We start from the raw sequence: 14,875 nt of genomic DNA, 5'->3' as shown, positions 1-14,875 counted from the left end.
TGTGTTTCATTTGCACAATCTACAAAATATTATTCTGTGACGTAGGTTTTTGAAGGATAATTTTCACATGGAATGCTACGTACAACAAGTCATGTTGGCAAGAAACTTTCAAGTGTGTCTAATTTAATTTGGTTTTCAATGCGAAGAAATTGCATCCCATACTACTGAAGAGATATGCACTCGAAAACTGCTAATGTTCATGATGATTGAGAACATACTTCAAATCATTGAACAATGAGTATACGGAAAGTATTTTCTGTATTGTTGTATGTTTTAAAAAATAAAGCTAGCAATGTGACGATCTCGTATAGTTAGCCCATTTCTTTCTCCATGGAAGAACAAGGCAGGTTCTTAGTTATTATTAGAGTAACATACAGAGCCACGGTGGTTCAGTCGTTAGAGCATCTCACAACCACTCGTGGGAGTCGCTTTCTGATTAGATTTAGGGTTTGTGATTTGAGGTAGAAATTTTGCAGCGTGCCCTTGTAATGGAGCCCCTAGCATCTAATTTGTAGGTAATTGTGGAAAAAGGCTGCCGAAGCCGTGTTGATCACATTAAGTCCACAAATGTCGGGATTGAAAAAGTCTGCGGCCTTACTTCCTCATGACTTCCAGCATTTCGCAACGTACGGTGTGTAGCCTTATTTTCAACTTCTTATAGTAGCGTATGCAAGTCATTTAAGTTACAGCTCTAGGCACATTTCAGTTGATTATTCTACCTAGGTATATTTATGAAGTAGATGAAATAAATAGGAATTTAAAGACGAGTAAAGAAAAACTTAATAAACAATAAACCATTACTCACATCATTGGAATACACCCCCCCTGTAATCCTAATAACAATTGGAAAATTATAATTTAAAATGATTACTTATACATTGCATTCTTCGATTTTAACGTCAAGGCACGTTAGGAGGCACGCTTTTCTTACTACAACTGGTAATGCGCCAGTTCAAAACCCTTCGCTTTATGTGTTGAATCAGACTTTCGAATAGATAATTAAAACTCCTGATTTATATTTTGATTCTAGGTTACACTTCAGTGGACGATTGTCTTCAGGATATCCATTTGGGTCTAAGATGGATGAAGCACCATAATCAAAAAACACAGCACTTTCCACAACACACAAGTGAGCCAAGAAACTTCAAGTGAAAAACGAATGTAAGTGTGCTCACTTATTTCCAATCCCAGAGTGCATCACAAGAATCCAGAAATTCATTGGTACATTTACATCATTGGTGGAATTTAAAGAAGTGGATACATTAAAGAGGATGATATTATTTAATGAACGCGAATGTAACCGGTACAACGAAGACAGGGACATGAAATACGGTTAACTATGTGGAAGGATTGGATTTAATGACTAAGTGCAAGGAAATTTTACTGTATAATTGTGTGCATGTGTAGTGAAATTTCCTATTTATCTCAAACACAAGAACAAAGTTAGATTTGAAAAGTGTATTCACACATAATTAACACTTTTAATTGCAGAGATGGCGCCTGTAGTTTCAAAGCTCAAGGACGTTAGCGGCTGTAACGAGAAGAAATGTGATCAAGCAATAGCGAATGATTCATCTGAGGACAACGGAAGAGATTCTGCGAATGGACAACAACGCATGACTTATGAAAAAAAGCCGGGGACATCAGGAATCAGTGGTCAGCTTTATGAAATATATCTATCAATGCATTTCCTTCTGAAAGGAAAGAAGCTCTGCGAGCAAAAGAAGATGAAGCACTTCTTGTTAGCCACAAATTTGCAACAAGCAGGCGCTTTGGATGATGTTGTTTTCAGCTATCGCTATGTAGACCAGAATGGAGCAGAGAAGACAAAGATCATATTCCTACAAGCAAAGCATCGAGATGACCCACAGAAGAATAAACTTAATCTAGAAGAAATGCTTTCGAAGAAAGATAAAGATTTTAAGCTGACCAGATATTTCACAGCCTACCGTAAGATTAAGGAGTGCTTTCTAACGATGAAAACTCATCCAATATTTAGAAGCAATTTTGAAGATTGTGAGTTTGTTTTATTCACTAACAAGGCACATGATTTCATGCCAAATGATCCAAGTGTTGAAGAAGTTGAACTTCTGGAAGATAACATACTATGTATAGGCAATATAAAGAATTATTATAAGCTCAATTTACGTGGAATTAAGGGAGGGAAAATCCTAGAAACTCTGACAAGTTCATCTGATTGCCAGAAACTGGCCCAGCAGTTAGCTGAATGTGCTGTTTCTCAAAAGTGTGTAAATGTGGATGAAGGTGTTATGAAATTGTACCACCATGCTTTAGCTAAAGATGTAATTGAAAGGATAGATGAGAATGAAGGAAAATTCAAAGAACAATTTCTCTCAACTGAAGACGACAGTCCTTTCAAACAAATGTTCTTACATGAAATTCAATTTAGAAAAGGGATCACTGAATTTTCTGATGGAGTTGTCATATTACAAAAGATCAAACTTCCAAAGAATTTTGGCAGAATGAAGGATATAGATGAAAAGCCAGCATTACCACATGATGTTGTTCCTGAAGACGAAATAAAAGATTTCTTAAGTAGGTTTAAGATTTTTGTGAATGAACCGAATGAGAGAGAATTAAGGGATCTCATAAAGAAGGAGATAAAGTGTAAGTTCACTGTAGAAGACAGTGACATTGAGAGTGTGTTTTCCGAAACAAGGACTAAAATTGAAAACTGGTGGAAAGACGATAACTATTTCCTCACACAAGACAATAACTTTTATGAGGAATCGGCTAGAGTTTCCGTTTGGTTTGACGTTAGAGACCCAGTTGAACTATTTACAGGAAGGCAAGATGAGTTACTCAAATTGCATCAAGCTGTGCAAAGAAACCAAATAGATGACAAGGCTACTGTTATATCTCAATCAACTTCAATTAGTGGGCTAGGTGGAATAGGAAAGAGCGAGTTAGCAAGGAAATATATTCAAAGGTATTCCAAGGAATATGACGATAACATCATGTGGATGAACGCTGAAAGTTATGACACACTTTGTGAATCATTTCGTAGACTAGCGGAAAACAAGTTACGAATTCGCACAGAAAACGTGGATGGAAAACCTAGAGATATCAAATCCATTGTGAATGAGGTCTATCAAGTTTTCTCAAAGAGGAAAAGTCTCTTTGTGTTCGACAATGCTGAACAATGTAGAAGTGAAAGAGAAGGAGATAACGGCATAGGGCAGTTTATGCCTTCATTACCTTCAAGTGCTAACAGACCATACATTCTTATAACTTCCCGCAATCAGAATTGGGGTAACATACAAGTTATTTTGTTAACCATTTTCACCGAGAAAGAAGCAGAAGAGTTTATTACAAAAGCTCTGATTTTAGTAGAGAAGCCTGAAGAAAATGATGTCAAGACATTAGCTGAAATTTTGCAACGTTTCCCCTTAGCTCTGCAGCAGGCAGTTGCATACATAAAAGAAACGAATAATAAATTACATATGATGGGTTCAAGATTCTCTATTAGAGATTACATAGAACGATTTGAGAAGGAAACTGAAAAATTACTCAACTATAAGTTTCCAGATGATAGTTTAGATCTTTACACCAAAACAACTTTTACAACGTGGAAGATTACCACTGACAAGATACAAGAAAATGTTGAATATGGAGAGCAAGCAATGATGGTTCTACGTATTATTGCGTATTTATCTGAAAACAGCATTCCAGTAGAAATCTTCAAAGGGCTTAGAAAATCAGATGTTGAATATGAACTAGTGGGCAGTATATTACACATACTTAAAAAGTATTCAATGATTGATGTAACAAAAGATCTGGTGAACGTTCACAAACTAGTGCAGAAAGTGACGCAGATTAACTCAAGAAAAGAAGGAACGGAACGAGAGATTATCAGTAAAACATTTGAATTACTAAAATGCAGTCTACCACCTTGTAATTACACAGTCGATGGTGTTCTGAGGATGAGACTCCTATTACCTCACTTTGAGACACTCCTTACCCACGCTGATTGTAGGGCACTTAGGGATGATCGAAACTCACGACTGTACCTGGAGGATCTTTTAAGTATAATGGCACTGATGTATGATACCATAGGCGATCCTAGAAGACAAAAAGAATTACTTTGTCGAGCCCTAGAAATTCAGGAGAACTATCTTGAACCTCATGATTTGAAAATTGCTCACACGCTCGTAAGCTTGTCAGACAGTTATGCAAATTTAGGCGAACCTATGAAACAAAAGGAATCAATTGAAAGAGCCTTGGATATATTCCATGAACATTACGGTGATGGTCATTTGGAAGTTGCAAGGTGTCTTGTAAACTTAAGTATCGTTTACGAAGGTTTAGGAGAACCTCTTAAACAAAAGAAATTCCTGGAAAGAGCCTTGCAAATTCAGGAGAAACAATTAGGTTATGATGATTTACAAGTTGCTACTAGTCTTGCAAATTTAAGTAGTGCCTATGGTGCATTAGGCGAAACTCTGAAACAAAAGAATTTACTGGAAAGCGCCTTGAAAATATACGAGAAACATTACGGTGCTGATCATTTTGAAGTTGCAAAGTGTCTTGGAAACTTAGGTAACGCTTACGGAGTTTCAGGCAAACCTCTGGAACAAAAGAGATTACTTCTAAGGGCCTTGCCTATACTCGAGAAACATTACGGTGCTGATCATTTTGAAGTTGCAAAATGTCTTGCAATCTTAGGTAACGCCTATGGAGTTTCAGGCAAACCCATGGAACAAAAGAAATTACTTCTAAGGGCCTTGCCTATACTCGAGAAACATTACGGTGCTGATCATTTTGAAGTTGCAAATTGTATTGTAAACTTAGCTAACGCTTATGGAGTTTCAGGCGAACCTCTGGAACAAAAGAAATTACTTGTGAGGGCCTTGGAAACACAAGAGAAGCATTACGGTGCTGATCATTTTGAAGTTGCAAAGTGTCTTGGAAACTTAGGTAACGCTTATGGAGATTTGGGCGAACCTATGGAACAGAAGAAATTACTTGTAAGGGCCTTGCCTATACTCGAGAAACATTACGGTGCTGATCATTTTGAAGTTGCAACATGTATTGAAAACTTAAGTAACGCTTATGGAGTTTCAGGCGAACATCTGGAACAAAAGAAATTACTTCTAAGGGCCTTGAAAATAAAAGAGAAACATTACGGTGCTGATCATTTTGAAGTTGCAAAATGTCTTGGAAACTTAGGTAACGCTTATGGAAATTTGGGCGAACCTATGGAACAGAAGAAATTACTTGTAAGGGCCTTGCCTATACTCGAGAAACATTACGGTGCTGATCATTTTGAAGTTGCAAAGTGTCTTGCGAACTTAGGTAACGCTTATGGAATTTCAGGCGAACCTTTGGAACAAAAGAAATTACTTTTAAGGGCCTTGCAAATAAAACAGAAACATTACGGTGCTGATCATTTTGAAGTTGCAAAATGTCTTGTAAACTTAGGTAACGCTTATGGAGCTTTGGGTGAACCTCTGGAACAAAAGAGATTACTTGTAAGGGCATTGTCTATACTCGAGAAACATTACGGTGCTGATCATTTTGAAGTTGCAAAGTGTCTTACGAACTTAAGTAACGCTTATGGAGTTTCAGGCGAACCTTTGGAACAAAAGAAATTACTTTTAAGGGCCTTCGAAATACTCGAGAAACATTACGGTGCTGATCATTTTGACGTTGCAAAATGTATTGAAAACTTAGGTAACGCTTATGGAGCTTTGGGTCAACCTCTGGAACAAAAGAAATTACTTGTAAGGGCATTGTCTATACTCGAGAAACATTACGGTGCTGAACATTTTGAAGTTGCAAAATGTCTTGCAAACTTAGGTAACGCTTATGGAGCTTTGGGTGAACCTCTGGAACAAAAGAAATTACTTGTAAGGGCCTTGCCTATACTCGAGAAACATTACGGTGCTGATCATTTTGAAGTTGCAAAATGTCTTGCAATCTTAGGTAACGCCTATGGAGTTTCAGGCAAACCCGTGGAACAAAAGAAATTACTTCTAAGGGCCTTGCCTATACTCGAGAAACATTACGGTGCTGATCATTTTGAAGTTGCAAAATGTATTGTAAACTTAGCTAACGCTTATGGAGTTTCAGGCGAACCTCTGGAACAAAAGAAATTACTTGTGAGGGCCTTGGAAACACAAGAGAAGCATTACGGTGCTGATCATTTTGAAGTTGCAAAGTGTCTTGGAAACTTAGGTAAGGCTTATGGAGATTTGGGCGAACCTATGGAACAGAAGAAATTACTTGTAAGGGCCTTGCCTATACTCGAGAAACATTACGGAGCTGATCATTTTGAAGTTGCAAAATGTCTTGTATACTTAGGTTACGCTTATCGAGTTTTGGGTGAACCTCTGGAACAAAAGAGATTACTTGTAAGGGCCTTGCCTATACTCGATAAACATTACGGTGCTGATCATTTGGAAGTTGCAAACTGTCTTGTAAACTTAGGTAACGCTTATGGAGCTTTAAGTGAACCTCTGGAACAAAGGAAATTACTTGTAAGGGTCTTGCCTATACTCGAGAAACATTACGGTGCTGATCATTTTGAAGTTGCAAAGTGTCTTGTAAACTTAGGTAACGCTTATGGAGTTTCAGGCGAACCTCTGGAACAGAAGAAATTACTTGTAAGGGCTTTGGAAATACTCGAGAAACATTACGGTGCTGATCATTTTGAAGTTGCAAAGTGTCTTGGAAACTTAGGTAACGCTTATGGAGATTTGGGCGAACCTATGGAACAGAAGAAATTACTTGTAAGGGCCTTGCCTATACTCGATAAACATTACGGTGCTGATCATTTGGAAGTTGCAAACTGTCTTGTAAACTTAGGTAACGCTTATGGAGCTTTAAGTGAACCTCTGGAACAAAAGAAATTACTTGTAAGGGTCTTGCCTATACTCGAGAAACATTACGGTGCTGATCATTTTGAAGTTGCAAAGTGTCTTGTAAACTTAGGTAACGCTTATGGAGTTTCAGGCGAACCTCTGGAACAGAAGAAATTACTTGTAAGGGCTTTGGAAATACTCGAGAAACATTACGGTGCTGATCATTTTGAAGTTGCAAAGTGTCTTGGAAACTTAGGTAACGCTTATGGAGATTTGGGCGAACCTATGGAACAGAAGAAATTACTTGTAAGGGCCTTGCCTATACTCGAGAAACATTACGGTGCTGATCATTTTGAAGTTGCAAAGTGTTTTGTAAACTTAGGTAACGCTTATGCAGCTTTAAGTGAACCTCTGGAACAAAAGAAATTACTTGTAAGGGCCTTGAAAATAAAAGAGAAACATTACGGTGCTGATCATTTTGAAGTTGCAAAGTGTCTTGTAAACTTAGGTAACGCTTATGGAGCTTTGGGCGAACCTATGGAACAGAAGAAATTACTTGTAAGGGCCTTGCCTATACTCGAGAAACATTACGGTGCTGATCATTTTGAAGTTGCAAAGTGTCTTGTAAACTTAGGTAACGCTTATGGAGCTTTAAGTGAACCTGGTAAGAAAAAGAAATTACTCAAGTGGGCGTTGCAAATATTTGAGAAACATTTCGGCCAGAATCATCCTTACGTTGCAAAGTGTCTTGACATCTTAATTGACGCTTACTGAGATTTAGGCGAAACTGGGGAACTAATGAAATTACTTGGAGGGCTCCAGAGAGCAGAAGAGAAACGTTAAGATAAAGATCGTTTTCAAGTCGCATAGAGTATTTTCCAAAACGGTGGATTGGCACCATTGGTCTGAGCGATATTTTAATAGGTGTGGCCTGGTCGTCAAATATTTGGTCAAGATGTTGTTTTTTGGATTCCAAAAACGTAAAAAATTGTCTAAATTTGAATCGCTAATTTTGATAATAGCTTCTGTATATTACGCTTGATTTACCTACATTTCGATTCCGATGGTATGCAAGATCAAATTTACGTACATTGATAAAATAATTTTTGTTACCAATTGGTTTGGAGAAGATCTCTAATTGAGGTACCGAACAGATTAAGCACCATCTTCTTTAAAAGATAAGAGACAAATGATATTTACATGAAACAATTCCAATTTATATTTCGATCAATTTGTTTTGAAAATTTGTATTTAGAGTTGTAATCAGTATTCCAATTTTTCTTAACGACAAATGTTTCGGAATATTAAAAACGGAAGGAGTCAGTCATATGAAGAGGAATATTTCTTGGTAATTTTTTTTAATGATTTTGTATACATTATTTGAGTCCCGTTTTCATTTCAGTTCAGCCTGATGAGTGTTTGTATGTTTGTAAATGAGTACATCAGTTACGCATCACATAGATTATGATATATTTGCATCTCTGTATGGTGCAGTTGCATTTACTTTCACAGTTACTTTACGACACTTAAATTGCCATATAAGTGTAGTAAATTAGATTTAGGAATTATAGTGGAACTGGAACTTAGTTTCTGATTGATTGATTGCTATATATTACTTCGCTTCTTGTGCTACTTTTGGATAATTTGCGAAGATGGGGATGGGTGATGATATGATGAAATTGTTGAATGGACATTCACAAACATCCATGCCCATCGAACTTAAATCCCCTGTGGTTGTAGCGTGATGTGCTAACCACTTAGCCACGGGGGTCGGCGGAACTCAGATTCTCCTGCGATACAAAAGTCCATTCTTTGATGCACTAATTGATGCAAACAATAGATGAAGACGAAAAGAGAAAGTTGTACTAAGTTTGTCTCCAGTCGGTGGCCAGTAGGCAGGATCCAAGTGCTAGGTATTTCATGGTGACAGGTTTATCCTGTTTCATCTCTCCTTCGGGAGTCCTTAATTCTAAAGTATGTGCGTACCTTGAGAGAGGGGTGGATTTCCCAGAAGAGAGAAGATAAGGTTCTAGGAGGAGAATTCTTTCCTATTGTGTTAGTTTGCCATTGCCAGTTGTGTGTTGTGAAGTGTCTCTTGTTTCTGTAGTTTGTTCCTCTTTGGCCTTTATAATAATAATAATAATAATAATAATGTGTAAGGAGCATCCGATAATGTTTTATTTGTTAGAACACTGGATTAAAATTAAATGTAAGACACTACAATATTTCAGTCTTTCAACGAAAGAATGGACGAAGCTGAAGAAAACGAGAGCTAGCAAGTACGCATATGAATGAAAAACAAAGTAATTGCTTCTACGTGATTTCATTAATCTCAATTCTTGATAATTTATAAGTGGAAGTAAAAATATTTCCGGTTAGAATTCGCTAATAGTAGTGTTATTTGTGGTATTATGAGGACAAAATCATACAAATGAAGAGCTTTTTGATTAACAGACCCGATTTGGCTACACTTAAAACTATATCAAGATGCCCATATGCCCCAATTGACCAAGTGTGGCACACAGTTAAATCTAAAGAATCTTGAGCCCTAGTGTACAAATGAAGAATCACAGTGTACAAATGAAGAAGCCTCAACAGATTGATTTGGCTATACTTAAAACAATGTCAAGATGTCTATATGAATCAATTGGCCAAGCGTGCACACAGTTAAATCTAAAGAATCTTGAGCCCTAGTGTACAAATGAAGAATCACAGTGTACAAATGAAGAAGCCTCAATAGATTGATTTGATCATGTATGCAAAAGTTGAATCTGTGAGATTGTTGTTTGTAAGCTTGTTAAAGATATAGTCTTCTTGATATTGTTATGGCTACACTTAAAACTAAGCCAAAAATGCTCATAAGAGCTACCCACACTCATGCACCCACATATATTTACTTCCGGTCCACTTCCGGTTTACTTCCGGTTTAAGTTCAGAGAATTAATATGTTACCTGGAATATGCTCAATATTTCAATTGGGCACCAGGCTCAACTTGCATATCTAGTACTAAGACAATGTAATATGCAGAGACTTTCTAGAATTGCTCTGTGACTCTCATTTCTTACATCATAAACATATGATTTTTCACCTATAAGAATAACACTACATATGGTGTCATCAGGGAGTGTGTCATGGAATTCACATATAATTTTAATGTTTGTCCTGTCATTAACCACAACTTGTTTTCTTTTTGAGGTGTTGATGACAAACATGGGTCTCTGTGCTTTGAATTCATCTGGTGTGTAATACATGTCAGTATTGCCAGTAGTGACCCTCTTGTATGCTGTAAATGCTTCATATAATTTAAGGAAATCATCCTTGGACATGTTTAAATTATAATTTTCTCTAGGAAACACCTCATTTCTGCCATTTTTAAGATATATGTTTTTGATGTTGCAGTTATCAAATTTACTTGAATTTTTTTCCCTGATTATTGTACCTTCCTGTCTGAAACAGTACCACCACAAAATCTGGCATGTCATATTGTATACTGGAGAATGAATTTGTAGCATCAAACTCATAATAGCTACCAGTGGCAGGCTTCTGCACACATTGATATGTATAAAATTGTAAAGGCACCTGTGGATTTTTTAGGATATCTGCTTTGTATTTGAGAGCATAACTGGCCTCATATTCAACAACCGGGATTCTTAGCTCCATAGTCTGAATAAGGCATTTACCTTCATCAGGTAGGGTATTAGGCAGAGCTTCCCCAGTAGAATTTAATGTACTGTACCTCATCAAAGCATTATTATCATTGGCAGCTCTTCTAAATGTGATTCTTAAACCACCCTTCCACATAATATCTTTGTAATCTGAGAAGAATCCTGGCAACAGGCGCATAGGAAACAGCACTGTGTGGCTCTTAGATATTATTTTATCACCAGCCTCAAATCCACCTATTTTGTAGTATGATGCCTCGGTCTTGGATAATTTTAGTGTGGCCAAAGCTGTAGAGGTAATACCAGGGTAATCTACTCTGTTTATAACAACACCATGTTTTCTGATCTCAATTTCAGAGAACAGATGTGGCACAAAATTGTCTGCCAATCTTATATTTGAATTTGCCGGATAATCTGTACCATCGAGCTTTACAACATCAAACTTGATATATAGATCTGCTCTGTGGGGGTGTATAAAGCCATCTCCTACATCAAGATCAACCTCAATCTCTGTGTTGGGTTGATTTAAATTTGCAAATGTCCTCCTGTTTGGGGGGAATGATTGTAGCTCATAACTCTCAATATTTTCCAATTTTTTTGTATGTATTTTTATTTAAATATTAATCTCTATGATTGCAGTTGTTGTGGCTCCAGCAAAATCAACTAATTCTTCTTTTTCATTAGTGACCATCAACTCAATGTAATCTATTCCATTATGGCACACAGGAAAATATAATGTTGGTGATGGAGTGTAGATGATGGGCTCCATAAATTCAGAGTTAGGTTTGAATGTTGCAATGATCCCAGTTTGCTTGTGAGTGCCCATGCCATCTGATTTGGTGATCATACCCTCGGCCACATTACAGTGAATATTTAAAGTTTCTATGGCTAAGAATGTAGGTATATTAATAGCAGTGTGTTTGATGGCTGGTTCACGTTTTGTGTTGTTCTCAAAGCCTAACAGCTATCCTATAGTACCCAGATCCACTGTTTCTGTAGCAGACACAATTTCTACTCTGCGAGTGACAGAATTTTGAGTTAACACTATACCTCTGGGTAACTGAGCATTTAAAGTAGACAGATTATATTTCCCTGGAGTAATAACAATTTTTTGATCACCAACTGCAATTGTGTTGTTGTGGTGTGTAATATTAGGGATCAAGTACATGCCATAAAATGCTCTGAGAGCTATTGTTTTGGGATACACTATATCATCATGTAATCTAAGTTTCAATATTGGATTTTGGCTGGTGAGATGGAATACTCCCATGATGTTTCAGATACCACAGGGCCTTTTGAAAATCTTCAATTGATGGTTTATTTATTTGAGACAGATATCTAAGAACAGATAAACACAGATGTCCACAATTAACATCTTTGAAGTTTTGAACACGGGCATTATTGTAATAAAGATTAGTCGATTTTAGATATTTTACTAAATTTTCAGGTGGAATACCTCCAAATGAATCAAACACAAATGCCTCATCTTTTAAATATTTAAGATAACAGATCCAGTGAGTGCCCTGATTTTTGTACTTATCCAAATTAACTATGCCACACTCTTTGTTGAGTGGTTGTTCTGGTAGAGAATCAGACATGTATACACCTCTAAAATGTTTGATGCCCAGTGGCTTGATTAAAGCTTCAATATCTTGGTTTGTAAGCGGCTCTTGTTTTTTTTAAACTTATTCATGGCTCTCTTAACACCTTTGCCTTGTTTTTCCATACCCAGATTATGGCGCTTCAATTCATCTAATTCTGCCTTATTCTTCTTGGCATCTATTACTGTTTTTGCTATAGCAGCTGATCCCCCAGCCAAGCTGCCAACAGTACCCAAAGCTGCTAAGATTGCCGGGATACTAAATATGAAGCCCCATGTATGCAATTTTTTCCTGGAATGCTGTAATTTTTTTAATTGAGGGGTACTAAGTAATAATTTCATACCATGGCCCTTGGCAAGACAAGATTTTTTTTTTCTTGCGCTGCTTTTTGGTTAGAAGGCTATCAATAGTTTTAAGAGATTTAAGACCTGCATAAGGTATCTGATACATAACACCCTTGGCCTTCATCCTAGGTTTATTATATATATATTCTGGGTTTACATAGCTTAATTAAGTGGCTTAAATTTATTTAATTTATCACAACCCCCACCCCAGTTTTTGTTTGGTGTTCATAGCTATGGTGGTCCCCAATGCTGCTATTCTCTCACTTAAAGAAGCATCTTTGCTTACAAATCTACCAAATGCAACCTCTTCTAATTTCTTGTCTGCAACATGTCTCCTGTTAAGATCAGAATGTGTGTTGTATGCTATGTCATGGTCTCTACAAGCAGAATCTAGAGGATTAACACCAGGGTCCCCTCTGTTTAATCTATGGTCCAAGTTTGTGCCTGGACCACAATACTGATAGCCTGGAATGTGTAGTTCAAATGGCAGCTTGTTTATAATGTCATTAACCAGCCTCCGACCCTCAGAGATATTCCAAAATTTAGGTGGTAGAGTATTAATAATTTTTATAAGATATCCAATGCCCTTAGTGTCATTCACTATAAAATTAGACAATTTGGTGCTTATCATGTCCATAATTCCAACCTTTTCATTGTAAAAATTGTGGTTGCCAGCATTTTCCTCCCCAGCTATCACCAGCAACCTATCTACAAGTTTCCTGACATCATCAACCCACAAAAAATTCTTTAGGCAGGGTGTTGTATTGTTTGATTCCACTACCAGTCTTGATCTGTGACCATATGGGCTTGATTAAGTTGTTGTATTTTGCTCCACTGCTAGACTTGATTCTTTTTTGTGTGGGATCATTGTTCTGGTATAGAACATCTGATTTTATTAATATTTCTTTGTAATGCTCATAATCTTGATCTGTATAGCTGCCAGGTCTCTTCCTAGTCATCAGTTCCCACAATCCAGGTGTTCCAGGATACTTAACAAAACCACCTCTTTCTCAAAGATGAGATTCTGAATATACAATTAGATCATCTCCCATAAATGTTACTCTAAAATTGCCAATTCTATGTATGATGCTACCATCACGCTCTGTGTCAGCATAAAAGCCAAAGACCTCATCTTTGTTGTCTTTAGGTGTGCTTAAATATTTTTGAGCAAGAAGACCCAATTCAATAGGATCCTGAGTAGCTTCAATTCTTCGAGGAGCAACAGGACTAGGTGTATGAATACTAGAAAGTGGGGTGATTGGATAATCTAATATGTTCCTAGCAGCTACAGGTACAAGCTCTGTGATCAAATTTTGATTTTGCTCTGTAACAGTTTTGATATTTTTACCTAATTCACTAATAGCATCAATAATAGGTTGTTCTGTTTGCTTGTGTTGTTCATAGATTCCTCGGTTCTCTGATTTCCATCCCTTAAATCTTTTTACAACATAATCTCTTAATTTAAGATCATCAATGATTGGCCTTTTCATGGTTATTTATATATGTTTCAATTTCTAGAAAATTGTTGATTTTATTTCTGTATTTGCCACTACTGGGATTCCTTGTCATATCAATTGTGACAAACCCACAGCTGTCCTGGTTCCAGCACCTACTGCAAATCTTGGAAAAATCATTGTAGCTCAAGTCCCCACCTACATATTCATCATGTATGTGTTTGAGGTTGGTATGATCTTGATGAAACACACATATAAAATTGCTGTTGTCTCGGATCAGCTGCTTCGGTATTTTAGAAAAAGTCTGTGCTAGGTAGAAGCAATCTATGTTTTTGTGCCGCCCCTGTGTAAAAAAATTTATAACCTTGTTTTGATTATCCAGTATAATGTCATCAAACACAACAACAGAATTATCGAGACATTCATGAAGTGGCTTAACATCTGGTTCAAAAGTGGCTATATCCAGTCCATCATATAGCTTCATCAGCTGCTGATATTTTAATTGTTCCAAGCTCTTAGAGAAGACATACAAGTGTCTGTTTTTCCAGTCTAACCAGTTGGGTGCCAATAAAAAATTATCAATCATTAGTGTAGTTTTACCACAAGCCGATGGCCCAACAATAAGACATCTAATATTATCAGGCAGCAGCTTGCCATTTCTCTTAATCTGCTGTTCAGGCTCTGGCAGTCTCTTTATAACATCCCAGGTGTTCATAGTATCACTTTGTCTGCCTCGATCCAGCAGTGTTCTGGGAGTCCTAGCCATTTCACCAGTATCTTGTTGCCTTTTCTGCGGATGATTTTTTCTATGAGATATGTGTCAGGCTGTTTAGTTTTGCTGAGTTCTTCTTCATAGAACCTGCCTTTGAGAATTTCTCCTCGGTGGTCTTTTATTATATATGTGTATCGGGTCCCAGGTTTAACTTGAACCACTGTAAATAATTCAGTGCTCCAGTTTCTGGTAAAGCCTCTTTTGAATAAGTGCTTAT

This window comes from Lepisma saccharinum, chromosome 7 (genome assembly GCF_977018435.1).
Source record: "Lepisma saccharinum chromosome 7, izLepSacc3.1, whole genome shotgun sequence".
Taxonomy (NCBI): Eukaryota; Metazoa; Arthropoda; class Insecta; order Zygentoma; family Lepismatidae; genus Lepisma; species Lepisma saccharinum.
Note: the sequence above shows the minus strand (reverse complement) of the source record.